The 17,940-nt window shown below is 43.8% G+C and overlaps 1 protein-coding gene across 20 annotated transcripts in view; it reads left to right on the top strand.

Moving 5' to 3' along the window:
• The window catches only part of KMT2C (lysine methyltransferase 2C), a 269,634-nt gene that overhangs the window by 84,561 nt on the left and 167,133 nt on the right, over positions 1–17,940 (top strand). The window lies entirely within an intron of this gene.

Raw genomic sequence — 17,940 nt, forward strand, 5'->3', positions numbered from 1 at the left:
TGTGACAGGGGGCGGGGCCACAACCTCCCTATCCGCCCTGCTCTGTTCATGACAGGGGAAGGCACCCCAACCCCCTGATCAGCCCTGCTCTGTGCCTGATAGGGGGGAGCTCCCCAACCCCCTGATCGCCCTGCGGCTCTGTGTGTGACAGGGTGCGGCGTCCCAACCACCTGATCGGCCCTGGTCTGTGGGTGATAGAGGGCGGCGCCCCCCCGCCCCCGCACGGGCCTGCTCTGTGTGTGACGGGGTGGAGCCATAGCCTCCTCATTGGCCCTGCCCTGAGTGTGACAGGGTGTGACGCCCCATCACCCTGATCCGCCCTGCTCTGTGTGTGACAGGGGGCGGTGCCCCAACTCCCCTATCGGCCCTACTCTGTGAGTGATGGGGGGAGCTCCCCAACTCCCTGATGGGCCCTGCTCTGTGCATGACAGGGGGGAGCTCCCCAACCCCCTGATCGACCCTGCTCTGTGCGTGACAGGGTACGGAGCCCCAACCCCCCTGATGGGCCCTGCTCTGTGAGTGACAGGGGGCAGCGCCCCAACCTCCCAATCGGGCTACCCTGAGCCTGACTGAGGGTGGCATCGCAACCTCCCGATCTGCCCTGCTCTGTGCATGACAGGGGGAGGCGCCCCAACTCCCCAATCGGCCCTGCTCTGAGCCCGACCAGGGGCTGCACCTAGGGATTGGGCCTGCCCTCTGCCACCCGGGAGCAGGCCTCAGCCAGCAGGTCGTTGTCTCCCGAAGGGTCCCAGACTGCGAGAGGGCACAGGCCGGGCTGAGGGACCCCGCCTTCCCCCCCGAGTGCACAAACTTTTGTTCACCGGGCCTCTAGTCTACACTAATAAAAGAGAAAAATGGTAATTGGCGTACGACGCTACCCTTTTCATTGGCTAATCAGGGCTATATGCAAATTAGCTGCCAACTAAGATTGGCAGTTAACTGCCAACAAGATGGCGGTTAATTTGCATATGTAGGCACAATGCACGAGGCGAAAGGGAAAGCAGGAAGAAGCCCCCTGCCACTGACAGTGATGGGAAACTCAGGGGGGAGCTAAGATCTGGGAGGCAGGGCAAAGGTGGCCCTGGGGCCGCCTTTGCCCTGCCCCCCAGCCATGATCGGATAGTCAGGCGCCTTTGCCGCCCTGGCCAGTGATAGCAGGAAGTAGGGCTGGAGCCAGCGATGGGAGCTGGGCACGGTCGAAGCTGGCAGTCCCAGGAGCTAGGGGTCCTTTGCCTGGGCCTAAAGCGAAGCCCACGATCGCGGGGCCGCTGCAGCTGCGGGTCCCCGCTGCCCGGGCCGGACGCCTAGGCCATAGGCGTTAGGCCTGGGCAGGGGCTGAGCCTGCAACCGCGGGGAGCTGGGGGTCCCCTGCCCAGGCCTGACACCTCTGCCGGAGGCCTCAGGCCTGGTCAAGGGGCCGATCCGGTGATTGGTGATCGGAGGGTGATGAGGGTCAACTCCTCTGGCCGAGGCATCAGGCCTGGGTGGGGGGCTGGGGGTCCCCTGCCCAGGCCTGATGCCTGGGCCAGAGGCATCAGGCCTGGGTGGGGGGCGGAGCCGGGGATTGGGGGGATATGCTGGTCCCCTTGCCCAGGCCTGAAGCCTGGGTCAGAGGCGTCAGGCTAGGGCGGGGGGTGGAGCAAGTGATCAGAGGGAGATGGGGGTCCCCTGCCCAGGCATGATTCCTGGGCCAGAGGCCTCAGGCCTGGGCGGGGGCCAGAGCCAGTGATCGGGGGGAGATGGGGGTCCCCTGTCCAAGCCTGACACCTCTGGCGGAGGTGTCAGGCCTGGGCAAGGGCCCGATCATGTGATCGGAGGGTGATGGGGGTCTACGCCTCTGGCCGAGGCATCAGCCCTGGCAAGGGGCAGAGCCAGCAATCGGAGGGGTCTGGGGGCAGAACCAGTGATGGGGGGAAATGAGGGTCCCCTGCCCAGGCCTGACACCTCTGTTAGAGGCGTCAGGCCTGGGCAAGGGGCCAATCCTACGATTGGAGGGTGATGGGGGTCAACACCTGAGGGCTCCCAGTATGTGAGAGGGGGCAGGCTGGGCTGAGGGACACTCTCCCCCCCACCCACACACACGCAGTGCACGAATTTTGTGCACCGGGCCCCTAATTTAAAATAAAACCCAAAGTCCCTACCGTGATCTTCACGCTCTACTAACCTGCCTGTCCAACCACATCTTCCACTCTTGCTCCCTGGGCCACACCCACATTGGTCTCCTTGCTATTCTCAGAATGCACCAAGCATAGTCCTTTCTCAGGCATTTAACTTTTTTCTTCTGTGCTTGGAACATCACCACAAAACTAATATTCCGGAACTTAATTTTTTTCTTACTTGAAGCCTCACAAATAAACTTATCTCCTCACACTATCTCCTATGGGCTGTCAAGGCAAATACAGTTTTAGTGAAAGATTTTAACAGCTGCAGGATGATCTGTGTCTCATCCTGGCCTTTTATACTGAAGTTAAATAAAGCCAAATGCGTTAGTTTTTACTCTGTCTTTGTCCTTGGCCTTTGCTCAGTTCTTTTAGTGAACACACAGGACAAGGAGAATAGTAATGAAAAGGACAAAGAACAATTGTTAAAACTACCAACCTGCAAAGAAACCCAAGCAAAGGGAAGAGTCCGTACATTTCCAGTCAATTTGAAAGCATGCTCGAGTTGGCTGCAAGGCTTGACCTTATCTGCATCTCTCAAGGCCCTGGGTTTATTGGAAGGCCTCTTATTCCTGTAAAATCCATGTCTTGACACATTTCTTTAATGATTTGTAGTAATAGAAGAGTATTTATGAAAATGAGCACTCTATAGGGGATGTGTGGGGTGTGAGTGTTGAGAATGCTGTCTTACTAGTGGTTATTGGGAAAATAGCAAGACATCCATCCCATGGATCAATTTGTTATGTTTAATTGGTAAGAAAATCCAGTCTTTCTATTGGAGATGGTGGCTGTTACCAGTCTCTGTACTTTCCTTTATGAATACAAAAACTTGGATGCAGTGCTAGTTACTTAAGAAGAGGAATTCCACTTTTCTTTGAGAATCATTATATAATGAGGGCTTCATAAACTTGTTTTAGTTATAATTGGTTAATTATGATTTAGCTAATTATAATTTTATTCAAATTGTCAGAGTGTAGCTAGTGGGAATCTCTTTTCAATTGGCTTCTGAGTCTTTTTTGATATCATCTCAAAATGTGCAAGCATTGCTCTTTGGTAACAGCATTTTTTCAGGCCCATCCCTCATTCTTTATACACCAAGACTCCTAGTTCTTTTTAGTGGGGAGAATAGGATTAGATATAAAAATCTAGGCTCTGAGGATGAATATCATGTTGTTTTTTTGTGTAGAGAAATAGTTATTTTGTTTTAGTGATATACTAGTAAATACGTAGATGTGAGTGTATACACATGCTTATGAACACCAGCTCACATTGATACTTTGTTTAACTTTAGCTTAATTTTTTAAATAGACTATAGTTTTTAGAGCAGTTAATGGTTCACAGTAATCTTGAGTGGAAGGTGCAGAGATTTCTCATATACCTCTTACCTCTACACAATGCATAGCCTCCTCAATCATCAATACCCCCCACCAGCATAATACATTTGTTAGAGTTGAACCTCTGTTGACACATCATTATTACCCTAAGTCTGTAGTTTATTCTAAGGTTCATTCTTGGTGTTGTACATTCGATGGATTTGCACAAATATACAATGACAGGTATCCATCATTATAGTGTCTTGCAGAGTAGTTTTACTGCCCTAAAGTCCTCTGTTCTGCCCTAGACAGTTTGGCTTAGTGGATAGAGAGCATCAATCTGTGGACTGAAGGGTCCCGGTTATGGTCAGGGGCACATGCCTGGGTTGCCGGCTCGATCCCCAGTAGGGGGTGTGCAGGAGGCAGCTGATCAATGATTCTCTCTCAACATTGTTGTTTCTATCTCTCGTTCCCTCTCCCTTCCTCTCTGAAATCAATAAAAATATACTTAAAAAAAAAAAAAGGTCCTCTGTTCTGGCTACTTTATCCCTTCCTCTCCTCTGACCCCTGGCAACCACTGTTCTTTTTAATGTCTCCATAGACTTTTCAGATTGGCTCCTTTCAGTTAGTAATATGCATTTAAGGTTCTTTTCATAGCTTGATAGCTTATTTCTTTTTATTGATGAATAATATTCTGTTGTATGTATATACAACAGTTTGTTTATCCATCACCTACTGAAGGCCATCTTGGTTGCTTCCAAGTTCTGGCAGTTATGAATTAAAGCTGCTATAAACATTTGTGTGCAGGTTTTTTTGTGGACATAAGTTTTCAGCTCCTTTGGATAAATACCAAGGAGCGTGATTGCTGGATCATATGGTGAGAGTGTGTTTAGTTTTGAAAAACCACCAAACTGTCTCCAAATGGTCGTACCATGTTGCATTCCCACCAGCAGTGAGGGAGAGTTCCTGTTGCTCCACATTCTCGTCAGCACTTGGGGTTGTCAGTGTTCTGGGTTTGGCCATTCTAATAGGTATATAGTGGTGTCTTATTTTTTAATTTACATTTCCCTGATAACATATATAATGTGGTCTTTACCCAGTTTTCTTAGTGAACACACAGGACAAGGAGAATAGTAAAGAAAAGGACATATTTTCATATGCTTATTTGCCACCTGTATGTCTTCTCTGGTGAGGTGTCTTTAAAAGTCTTTGGCCTATTTTTAAATCAAGTTTTTTTTTTCCTTATTGTTGAGTTTTAAGAGTTCTTTTATATTTTGCATAACAGTCCTTTGTCAGATATGTCTTTTGCAAATATTTTCTCCTATTTCCCTTGGCATTGTATTTCACAGAGCAGAAATTTTAAATTTTAATGAAGTCTAATTTATCAGTTACTTCTTTTAAGTATCATGCCTTTGGTGTTGTATCTAAAATTTCCTTGCCATATCCAAGGTCATATAGATTTTCTCCTTGTTATCTTCTAAGAGATTTACAGGTTTGCCTTTCATAGTTGGGTCTCTGATTCATTTTGAGTTAATTTCTATGAAGGGTGAGGTCTGTGTCTAGATTCATTTTTGTGTGCATAGATGTCCAGCACTATTTGTTGAAAAGACCATCTTTTCTCCATTGTGTTGCCTTTGCTCCTTTCTCGGAGATCCGTCAGCTTTATTCAGTAGGTCTGGTTCTGGGCTGTCCATGTTGTTCCATTGATCTGCTTGTCTAATTCTCATCAGTACCACTGTGTAGCTTCATAGAGGTTTTGGCATCAGGTAGTGTCAGTCCTCTCACCTTGGTCTTCCTCAACCTTGTGTTGGCTATTCTGGGTTTCTATATAAACTTTAGAATCACTTTGTCGATACCCACAAAATAACTTGCTGGGATTTTAATTAGGATTGCACTGATATGTAGTTTAAATAGGAAGGAACTGACATCCTGACAATATTGAGTCTTCCAGTCCATGAAGGTGGAATGGTATTTCATTTTGAGGGGGAGGTGCTACTGTTAATGGTATATATTTTTTAAATTTCAGTTTCCACTTGTTTAGTGCTGGTATATAAGAAAGTGATTGACTTTTGTGTATTAACCTTTGTATCCTGAAACCTTTCTGTAATAGCTTATTCGTTCCAGGAGGGTTTTGTTGATTCTTTCAGATTTCCTACAGAAATGTTCTGCACACAAAGACAGCTTTATTTCCTTCTTCCCAGCCGGGAGGCCTTTCATCTCCCTTTCTGTCTTACTGCAGCAGCCACAACTTCCAGAGCATTATCGACAAGGGGTGTCGAATCACCCGTCCTTCCTCCTGATCTTACTAGGAAAGCTTCTAGTTTCTCACCCTTAAATATAATGTTGGCTCTAGGTTTCTTTTTTGTAGTAATTCTTTATCAAGTTGATGAAGTTCCCCTTTATTCCTAGTTTACTGAGGGTGTGTGTGTGTGTGTGTGTGTGTGTGTGTGTGAATCATCAATAGATTTTAGCAAATGTTTTTTCTGCATCTGTTGATATAATGCTGTGATTTTTCATTTTAGCCTGTTGATGCAAGTGGATTACAGTAGTTGATTTTCTAATATTGAACCAGCCTTGCATACTTGGGACAAATCCCACTTGGTCATGGTGTATGATTCATTTTATACTTTGTTGAATTTGATTTGCTAATATTTTGTTGAGGATTTTTGCATTTATGTTCATGAGAGATATTGGTATGTAGTTTTTTGTTTCTTGTAAAATCTTTGTTTCTTTTTGGTATTAGGGTATACTGGCTTCATAGAATGAGTTAGGAAGTAGTTCCTCTGCTTCTATCTTCCATAAGACATTGTACAGAATTGGTATAAAATCTTCCTTCAGTGTTTGGTAGAATTCACCAGTGAAACCATTTGAGCTTGGCACTTTCTGTTTTGGAAGATATTAATTATTGATTCAATTTCTTTAACAGATATAATCCTATTCAGAGTGTGCCTTTCTTGTGATGAGTATTGGCAAATTATGTCTTACAATTACAGTTACAAGTAATTGGTCCTTTTCATCTAGGTTTTCAAATTATAGGCATAGAATTGTTCATAGTATTTCTTTATTATTATTCTAATGTCCATGGGGTCTGTAGTGATGTACCCTCTTTAATTTTCGATGTTAATAATTTGTATCCTCTTTTTTTCTTAGTTAATCTGGTTAGAAGCTCATTGGTCTTAAAAAATACTTTTTTTAATCTCAGAGAGGAAGGGAAGGGAGAGGGAGAAAGAGATAGAAACATCAGTGATGAGAGAGAATCATCGATTGGCTGCCTCCTGCATGCTTCTTACTGGGGATTAAGCCTACAACCTGGGCATATGCCATGACCAGGAATCGAATCATGACCTCTTGGTTCATGGGCTAATACCATTGAGCCACACTGGCCAGGCAGAAATGATACACTTTTTTTTAATGTATTTTTTATTGATTAAGATATTACATATGTGTCCTTGTCCCCACGTTACCCTTTACCCCGCCCCCCCCCCCCCCGCTCATGCCCTCACCCCCCCATTGTCCGTGTCCATTGGTTAGGCCTATATGCTTGCATATAAGTCCTTTGGTTGATCTTTCCCCCTTGCCCCCACCCTCCCCTACCTTCCCTCCAAGGCCCGACAGTCCAATCAATGCCTCTCGGTCTCTGGATCAGTCCTTGTTCATCAGTTTATGTTGTTCATTATATTCCACAAATGAGTGAGATCCTGTGTTATTTATCTGCTCTCCAGTTCCATCCATGCTGTGGCAAATGGTAAGAGTTCCTTTTTCTTCTTCCTCTTCTTAAAGAATACCTTTCAGCATTTAATATAATGCTGGTTTGGTGGTGATGAACTCCTTTAGCTTTTCCTTATCTGTGAAGCTCTTTATCTGACCTTCCATTCTGAATGATAGCTTTGCTGGATAAAGTATCTTGGTTGCAGGTTCTTGCTATTCATCACTTTGAATATTTCTTGCCACTCTCTTCTGGCCTGCATGGTTTCTGTTGAGAAATCAGCTGACAGTCGTATGGGTACTCCCTTGTAGGTAACTGACTGTCTTTCTCTTGCTGCTTTTAAGATTCTCTCTTTGTCTTTTGCTCTTGGCATTTTAATTATGATGTGTCTTGGTGTGGTCCTCTTTGGATTCCTTTTGTTTGGGGTTCTCTGCGCTTCCTGGACTTGTAAGTCCATTTCTTTCACCAGGTAGGGGAAGTTTTCTGTCATTATTTCTTCAAAAAGGTTTTCAATATCTTGCCCTCTCTCTCCTTCTGGTACCCCTATAATTCTGATGTTGGTACGCTTGAAGTTGTCCCAGAGGCTCCTTACACTATCTTCATATTTTTGGAATCTCTTTTCTTTTTTCTTTTTTGGTTGGGTATTTTTTGTTTCTTTGTATTTCAAATCTTTGACTTGATTCTTGGGATCCTCTTGTCTGCTGTCGGGCGTCTGTATAATATTCGTTATTTCAGTCCATGTATGCTTAATTTCTAGTTGGTCCTTTTTCATGTCCTCCAGGGTCTCTCTATACTTATTGAGGGATTCATTAAATTTATCCGCGGTTTCCATAAAATTCTTGAAAAACCTTATAAATGTGGCCTTGAACTCTATATCCAGTCGTTTGCTTTCCTCCATTTCTGCCATTTGTGACCTGTTTCTTTGTCTCCGCATTTTGGCTGTTTCCCTGTGTTGATAGAGTGGCCCTGCGTGCCAGGTGTCCTGTAGGGCCCAGTGGCTCAGCCTCCCCAGTTACCTGAGGTGGACACTCTTGGTGCACCCCCTTGTGGGCTTTGTGCACAGTCTTGTTGTAGTTATGCCTTGGTTGTTGTAGGATCACTGGGAGGAATTGACCTCCAGGCCAATTGGCTGTGAGAATCAGCTGTGTCTGCAGTGGGAGAACTTCTGTGCTGAAGACACCCTTCTGGGGCAAGACTTGCTTCAGTGGGGCTTTGGTGCTCACTGAGTCTGCTCCCTGAGTGTGTCCCTTATAAATCTGAGGAGTTGCAATCTGGATGGTCCCCCTCTGACCACTGGGTACAGTGGCTCCTGGATCTAAGGAGGTGCTAATTCAGCCTCTGCCTGAGGCCACACAGCAGGAGCCATGAAGAGGCTCAGCTGTGAAGCAATGCAAGCTGCTGCGGGGCCTTGGGCCTTCTCTTGAAAGTTCCGGGTCTGCCTGGCTCAGCTGCAGTTAGGTACATTCACATGCAAAAGCCTCTGCCACAGCCTGGGTGGGGCGGGGTCTCAGGGAATCAAAGGGCGGAGCAAGCAGCTATGGCTGATTCTCCGCCCAGCCCTAAGGAGTCGCGCGTCTCAGTGACCCGATAATTGCTGCAAGCACCTCTGAGGGAAAGCCGCCCTCAAGTTCGCCCGCTGCCCGACAGTTCAGCTTCTCCCCGTATGAGTCCTGGGTCCCCAGAAACTTCCCGTAACTGGAATTCAGAGCAGTCGGGAGCTTGTGACTCCCTCCGGATTCAAAAAGACAGCCGCGTCCTCAGGTGCCACCCCCTTTCCGTGCGCGCGAGCCGCCGTACCTCTGCACTTCACCTCCGCAGCTCCTCTGGCTCTCAGTGTGCTTTTCTTTCCTTCTAGTTGTAGAATTTACACTCAGCCAGCCTTCCTGTTGTTCTGGATGATGTCCGCTCTGTCCTTTTGTGGTATTTTTCAATTGTTGTGGGAGGCAGCAATTTCCCGGTGTTTATCTATGTCTCCATCTTAGTTTCTCCGAAATGATACACTTTTTAAAAAATATATATTTTTATTGATTTCAGAGAGGAATGGAGAGGGAGAGAGAGAGAGAAACATCAATGATGAGAGAGAATCATTGATCAGTTGCCTCCTGATCATTGATTGAGCCCACAACCTGGGTATGTTCCCTTGACTGGAATCAAACCTTCATTCCACAGGCTGACGCTCTATCCACTTAGCCAAACCGACTAGGGCAGAAATAATACACTTTTTAAAACTGCTTTCCATCTGCACAACAAAAGAAACCATCAACAAAACAACGAGAAAACCCACTGTGTGGGAAAACATATTTGCCAATGACATATCTGATAAGGGCCTAATCTCCAAAATTTATAGGGAACTCATACAATTTAACAAAAGAAAGATAAACAATCCAATCAAAAAATGGGCAAAGGACCTAAATAGACACCTTTCAAAAGAGGACATCCAGAAAGCCAAGAGACATATGAAAACATGCTCAAAGTCACTAATCATCCGAGAGATGCAAATCAAAACAGCAATGAGGTACCATCTCACACCTGTCAGACTGGCTATCATCAACAAATCAACAAACGACAAGTGCTGGAGAGGATGTGGAGGAAAAGGAACACTTGTGCACTGCTGGTGGGAATGCAGACTGGTGCAGCCACTATGGAATACAGTATGGCGTTTCCTTAAAAAACTGAAAATGGAACTCCCATTTGACCCTGTGATCCCACTTCTAGGAATATATCCCAAGAAACCAGAAACACCAATCAGAAAGGATATATGCACCCCTATGTTCATAGCAGCACAATTCACCATAGCTAAGATCTGGAAACAGCCTAAGTGCCCATCAGTAGATGAATGGATTAGAAAACTGTGGTACATCTACACGATGGAATACTATGCTGCTGTAAAAAGGAAGGAACTCTTACCATTTGCAATGTCATGGATGGAACTGGAGAGCATTATGCTAAGTGAAATAAGCCAGTCAATAAAGGAAAAATACCACATGATCTCACTCATTCATGGACAATAGAGACCATTATAAACTTTTGAACAATAATAGATACAGAGGCAGAGCTGCCTCAAACAGATTGTCAAACTGCAGTGGGAAGGCCGGGGAGGGTTGGGGGGCAGGAGGTAGGGGGGTAAGAGATCAACTAAAGGACTTGTATGCATGCATATAAGCATAACCAATGGACATAAGACACTGGGTGATAGGGGAGGCTAGGGGACTGTCTAGGGCGGGGGGATAAAATGGATACATATGTAATACCCTTTGTAATACTTTAAGCAATAAAAAAAAATAAAATAAAAAAATAAAAAATAAAACTGCTTTCCGATTATAAAGCTATGATTTATTTTTGTATGTTTGCTTGTATACTGCAATCTTGCTAAACTCACTGTTTGTATCATGTGAGCTGTAGAAATTTTTGTGGATGTCCTTTTCAGCTTATGGAGTAATGTTTGGTTCATTCATTTTCTTTAATTACTAAACGAAAAAATAAATTGCTTATGGCTGGTGAGTTTTTTCTCTTAATATGACTTATGGTGTTTTCCTTTCAGTTTGGATATTATTCTTATTAGCTTTATTTTCTGAGTGGTTTTCACTTGTAGCTCTGATCTCCCCTTTGATTTGTCAGGGCTTGAGAGAGTCTTTAAAATTTCTAAGTATTTTTGCAGATTTTCTTTTTTGTTTTTGTTATTAATTTATAGTTTTTTTATATTGTGTTGGTTTGGTATACTTTTTTCATTTTGGTATTTGAGGTTTCTTGAAGTCTTCATTTGTTTTTGGACATTCTCAGCTATTATATATTCTCATACTGCTTTTGTACCATTCTTCTCTCTAATTAAATGTTCATCATACTGTATCACTGTGTTTGTTGCCATTTATCCTCTTTTTGTAATTTTTAAATTCTTTTTGGACCTCTGTCCTGTATTCTAGACAGATCATCCTAGGCCCGTGGTTGGCAAACTGCGGCTTGCGAGCCACATGCGGCTCTTTGGCCCCCTGAGTGTGGCTCTTCCTAAGCCTTAGGAGTACCCTAATGAAGTTAATAACAATGTACCTACCTATATAGTTTAAGTTTAAAAAATTTGGCTCTCAAAAGAAATTTCAATCGTTGTACTGTTGATATTTGGCTCTCTTGACTAATGAGTTTGCCGACCACTGTCCTAGGCCTTCTAGCGAGAGGGATGTCTGACTGCCTGCTTAGGCCCGATCTCTCGAGGGATCGGGCCTAAGCCAACAGGACATCCCCTGACGGGTCCTGGACTGCAAGAGGGCGCAGGCTGGGCTGAGGCACGCGCCGCGCGCGCCCCCCCCCCCCCCCCCCCCCCAGTGCATGACTTTCATGCACCGGGCCTCTAATAAAGAGAATAAGTAGCTATAAGTGTTAAGATCTACCCTGGGCCCATGTGGCTCAGTTGGTTAAGTGTTGTCTCATGCACTGAAAGGTTGCAAGTTTGATTCCCGGTCAGGACATTATCCACATTGTGGGCTCCATCCCTGGTCAGGGCAAGTGCAGGAGGCAATCAATTGATGTTTTACTCTTGCATCAATGTTTGTCTGTCCCTCCCTCACTCGCTCCCTCCCTCCCCGCCCTTATCCCTCTCCCTTTTCCCCTCTCCCTTCCTGTGTCTCTAAAAGCCATTACAAAGCATTTCCTCGGGTGAGGATTAAAAAAAAAAAAAAAAAAGGAAAAATAAGTGCGCCCCCCCCCCCCCAAAGTTTTATGTCTTAGAGAAAACCAAATTTCACATTTTTAAAAAAATACATTTTATTGATTTTTTACAGAGAGGAAGGGAGAGGGATAGAGAATTAGAAACATCGATGAGAGAGAAACATCGGTCAGCTGCCTCCTGCCCCCCACTGGGAATGTACCCACAATCAAGGTACATGCTCTAGACTGAAATCAAACCTGGGACCCTTCAGTCCGCAGGCTCAGACCGGTTAGGGTCACATTTTCATTCATTCATTTATTTTTTCAAATGTTTTTATTGATTTTAGGGAGATAGGAAGGGAAAAGGATGGAAAGAGAGAAACAGCGATTGGCTCCCTCCTGCAAGCCCCCTACTGGGAATTGAGCCTACAACCCAGACATGTGCCTTGACAGAGAATCGAATTGGTGACCTCCTGGTTCATGGATTGACATTCAACCACTGACCCACACCAATGGGGCCACATTTTTATGTATTTACTAGCGGCCCTGGGGGTCCCTCAGCCTGGTCTGTGCCCTCTCGCAATCTGGGACCCCTTGGGGGATGTTGGATTGCCCATTTCGGCCCGATCCCCACAGGCCAGGTCAAGGGACCCCACCGGTGCATGAATCCGTGCTCTGGGCCGGTAGCATATATGCATATAAGACCTTTGGTTAATCTCTTCCTTCCTTCCTCTTTACCCCCTTCCTTCCCTCTGAGATTCATCAGTCTGTTCCATGTTTCCATGCCTGTGCATTGAGCCTCTACTCCCTGGTGGTCAGTGTGCATCATAGCTACTGGTTGAATGGTCGAACGGTTGCTTAGGCTTTTATATATATAGATTTTTAGTTGCTACATTTAAAAGTCTTTCAGTGCTCTGTGAAAATAAGTGGCTACTTTATACTAATAATCAGCATCAATATTTTACGTAGTTTAGTGAATAAAGGATAGGATAAATGAAATATTTGCTTTTTTGTCTTTTCATTTTTCTGTTTCTATGGAGTGCTAATTCTTTTTCTGTTTCTGCAGTAGTGCTAACATTTTGATTGCAGCAGATATGCTAGATTCAGTAAGATATAAACACATCCAGAAAGTGGAACTGTTGAAACGCCAACTTTTTTTTGGCCACTGCTATTCAAAAGAAGGAAAGGACACACACACAATTTCTTAGACGTATTTTCTTCTGTAGTCTTAGTAGAAAAGAAGCATGAAAAGTATTGTCATTCCCTGGAAGTAAAGGGAGTTAGGAGAGAAAAATAATTTTTATTCTACTTAATAGAAGCCAGCATATTGTTTGGATTACTAGAAAAACTTGCTAGTGTTGACTAATGTAATTAGTAAATACTAGCCCATTTAAAATATTTAGTGTATCTTTCCCTGTGCTTTTTGTAAGTCTTTATATGTGTATACTATTTATCGGCATGGTTTGTATTACATGGTATATAATGAGTTTAACAAGCATTGAATGTCATCCAGGTTTTGTGATAGGCTCTGGTTTGAAAACAGATTTGGTGCCTGTTTTTATAGAGCGCAGTCCAGTGCAAGTGCTGTCTCCTATGAATTGGATGCTTTCTGTGCCATTAACCCCTTTGGCAGGCTCTTTTCCAAGCTGTGTTTTAAAATGGATAAAATATATAAGACTGCAAAGATAATTATATTTAACTAGAGGCCCAGTACACGAATTCGTGCACTGGTGGGGTCCCTCGGCCTGGCCGGTGATCGGGGTTGGCCACGGGGAGGGACCGCGGGAGGTTGGCTGGCCGTGGGAAGTTGGCTGTGGGAGCGCACTGACCACCAGGGGCAGCTCCTGCATTGAGCGTCTGCCCCCTGGTGGTCAGTGTGTGTCATAGTGACTGGTTGTAACGGTCGCTTAGGCTTTTATATAGAGAGATAAGATCAAAATAGTAAAAAACAAATTTGTAATTCTGTAATGTGATTTTTTAATTGCCCATAAATTATAAAATCTAATTTAACAATTACTGTAATTTAGAAGTAGAGATGAGGGTAAATGATATTTTAAGATATCTGCAAACACTGAATGTGATAAGGAATTACCTGCTTCCTGCTAGTGTCGAGACACAGTTATGGCTATACCAGCTCTGCTTGTGTGCACATTCATAATGAAACGGCTGTTTAGAACTCCAAATCTCAAAGGTTAGTAAAGATAAAGATGTAATTTCTCTCTCCAAGATCTAAGAACACTTGATTAAATGCATTTTAGAAATTCATTAAAAGATATGGTGCTTTGAGGGCATGTACTGTGTGCTAATGAGGGAAGCCATAATAGGGCGCTGGGCTATTTTTGACATCTTGTAGTCTGTCATGCTGTCATGTTGGTGAGTGTGCTGAATATATTCATAGGACACATATAGACCTTTCAAATAAATTAACCTTTAAGGGAAATAATTTCATCATTGTCCCAAATCAAAATGTTTTATTTCTGTGAACTTGGCTGTGAGGTGTTTTCTCTATAATCTTATTCAGTAGTGCTTTAAAAATAGAGAAAAACTCTGTATTTTCAGATATCATCTCATATTCAACAAATGTTCCTCAGTCACACAGCCTTAGTAGAAAGTGAACATTTCACTTTATCATGAATCTAGCCATAGAGCTCCTGCACTCCAGCCAGCTGCTGTGCCAGGTGCCTCAGTACCCTGTTGTCTTGTGTGCTGATGGAAAGAGCGCCCCCTGGCTTTGACTCTCAGCTTTGCTTGCTGTTACCCAGTGATCTGAGCTGCTTATTCTTCTTTCAGACTTTAGTTTTTTTATCTTTTAAATAAGGATATTATGTCAGATATTATTATTTAAAAGAGTGGGTGGAGTGAGAGAACTCTTAGCTGGGCTTCTCATTCCTTTCTCAGCTGCACTCCTCATCTCTTCCCTTACCTCATTACACCTCGTACTTCCACCTCGACAATTACTGTGTCTTGGCATTACCATTTGCTGTCTCCTGACTAGACTCCTTACAGATAAGGATCCCGATTCTGTTTTTGTACTGGCTACCATTTGAATAGAATGTATGTCAATAGTTATTTTGTTTGGTGAAAAATCGTTCTAAAGAAGTGATTTATTAACTCCCTAGCACGAGGCCAGGAGGTGCTGAATAAGTTTTCATTCCTATTCTCACAACACAGTTTCATAATGTGGGATCTGACGTTATGTGTTCGATGTCTGGGGGGTATTGTCCAACTAGATGGGAAAGTTAATACATAGTTAGAATAGTGTGTGTGAATGTGGATAATTGGAATAGCAATCACATACCCACACTTACTGTATACTTGAGGCAGGGGACTAGGTCTTTGCATGTATTATCTTTTCTGATCCTAAAGACAGTTTTATACTAGAGGGTATTAATTAGCTACCTTTTATTTTATTTTTTAAAATATATTTTTATTGATTTTAGAGAGGAAGGGAGGAGAGAGAAATAGGAACATCAATGATGACACTCACACAACACTAAAAAAGTTAAAAGTGTTATTATGTACTTTCTTTTTGAGGGGAAGAAAAATTCTGACTAGAGGCTGTGAGTGGTACTGAGTAGGGACTAGTTTAGGGGTGGAGGCTAAACGGAGCTGCTCTTAGAACGGTAATGGCCTGTGACCCTGGTCCCTTGGGGTCAATCCTACAAGCTTCTGAGACAGTCTTCTTCTTCCTCGTTTATATTTCTCATCTCTTCTCTGAACTCTGACTCTTTCTCCTTATCTAGTAATAGAAATGGTGCCAGAAAAGCGTATCCCACACATGCTCTGGGCATCTCTGAGTAGAAGTGAAATGCTCCCATATGGGGATTTTACATGTGGTCATTGAATGAGACTTTATATGTAATGGACAGAGAGACTCTCTAGCAGATCTGTATTGCTTTGTATCTTTGGTTGTAAAAGGACTGAGGGCTGGCAATACAAATCCTGGCTCTTTCTAGATGCTTTTTCCTAAATCTGCAGGCTCTGTAGATACCCGGTCTACTTTCCATGTCATTGCAGGTGAAAGATCTGTCACATATTTTGATACAACATAAGAAGAGTCATTTGATTTCTAAACTCCAGTGTCACTGTTCTCATTGCCTGGTCACCAAACCACCTATTTGAAGTTTTTGTTGTGGCATTTCCCCACTCCTGATACCAGTTTCTGTGTTAGTTAGGACATGGGTTAAACTGCGGTGACAGAGACCCCAATGGCTTAAACAAAACAACTTTCTCTTGCGTGATATTTCTGAGACGAGAGGTCCCGACTGATGGGGCATCTTTGCTCCCTCTGGTAGTCTGTGGTCCCAGGTTCCTTCCATCTTGTGTCTCTGTCTTCTCTTGGTACGTTGCTCTCACCTTGGGTGCGACACCTAGGTGGCTGATATGTCCATGTTAGAGTGCATGGGAAAGGGGGGAACGATTAGCCCTTTCAGGGGAGGTAGAAGCTGCATGGTCACTTCTGGTCGTTTTCTGATGGTGAGAACTTGTCAGGCTTGGCTTCAAAAAAACACTGGGAGACCGGCTGTGTTGCTCAGTGGTTGAGCATTGACCTATGAACCCAGAGGTCACAGTTTGACTCCTGGTCTTCGGGGCACATGCCCAGGTTGCTGGCTGGATCCACAGTGGGGGATGTGCAGGAGCCGGCTCATTAGTGATTCTCATCATTGATGTTTCTCTCTTTCTCTCTCCCTCTCTGAAATCAATAAAAAATATTATTAAAAAACAAAAAAACCCTTGGGAAATATAGTGTATGGGAATGAAGTATGGGTTTTGTCCTTTGTCCGTTTTTCTTTTTAAAATATATTTTATTGATTTTTCACAGAGAGGAAAGGAGAGGGATAGAGAGCCAGAAACATCGATGAGAGAGAAATATCAATCAGCTGCCTCCTGCACCCCCCCTCCCCCCCCCACTGGGGATGTGCCCGCAACCAAGGTACATGCCCTTGCTTGGAATTGAACCCGGGACCCTTCAGTCCACAGGCCGACGCTCTATCCACTGAGCCAAACCGGCTACGGCCTTTGTCCATTTTTCTATTGGTTATGTGCCTTATTCATCTGTGGAATACCTTACTTACTCTGGATTTAAATACTGTTTAGGGGATACAGATTACATTTATTTTCTTCCAATCTGTGCATATTTTCATTTTGTCCATGGAAGGGCTTTGTTGTATATAAATTTAAAATTTTAATATAGTAAAATTTGGAGATCTTTTTATAACTTTTGATGGAGTGCACTTTATGTTGGTAGATTTGGTTTTAGGTACTTTACATCCATTTTGTGACTGAGGCAGGCAGGGTAGGTGCCATGATTGATAGGCTCCACAAAAATATAATTTATGACTGACTTTTCTCTTTCAATTTTAAAAAGAAACATGTTCTTTTAAATAGGAAAAACAAAGCCATCTGTTTGATGCCTCATCTTATCATTAATTTTATTATTTGACAGGATTTATAATTATTTGTCCTTTTTCTAACAAAACAATTAGTAGTTCTCCAAATTATTCATTTGTCAAAATATTTCCCTGACATTCATTTTTAACCTAGCGGACTCTGATGGTCCCAAAGGTAGGGGACTCAGATTGAAGTGCTAACCCAGAAATTAGAGCTCAAATGTGGTTTGAGGGTCAGTATTCCAGCTGCTGGGTGTGTCTCGTGTGCAGTGGAAACTGGATCCGGAATTCAGGAGAGGAAACGCTCAGAGATGTTGATTTAGGAATCGTTAAGTCCAGAGGAGACTGTCGAGGCCTGGATAGTAATGAGTGCCTCACAGAAGAGCACATGCAGAGAGGGCTGTACCCACATTTGGAGGTCTGAGAGAAACCAGCTGCAGGGACAGATGTTAGACCAGTTCCTCTTCTAACTTATGGGCAAATAGATCGAGGCTGAGACAGATGACTGTACCTATAGTTAGTAGTTGGTAGAGCTGGTACCTGGGACCAGATCTTTTCTTTCTAAATGTTTTTATTGACTTCAGAGAGAGGAAAGGAGGGGGAGAGAGAGAGAAACATCAATGGTAAGAAAGAATTATTGATCAGCTGCCTCCTGTACACACCACACTGGGGACCGAGCCAGCAACCCAGGCATGTGCTCTGACTGGGAATCAAACCGTGACCTTCTGATTCCT

Source organism: Myotis daubentonii, chromosome 10, assembly GCF_963259705.1.
Source record: "Myotis daubentonii chromosome 10, mMyoDau2.1, whole genome shotgun sequence".
Lineage (NCBI taxonomy): Eukaryota > Metazoa > Chordata > Mammalia > Chiroptera > Vespertilionidae > Myotis > Myotis daubentonii.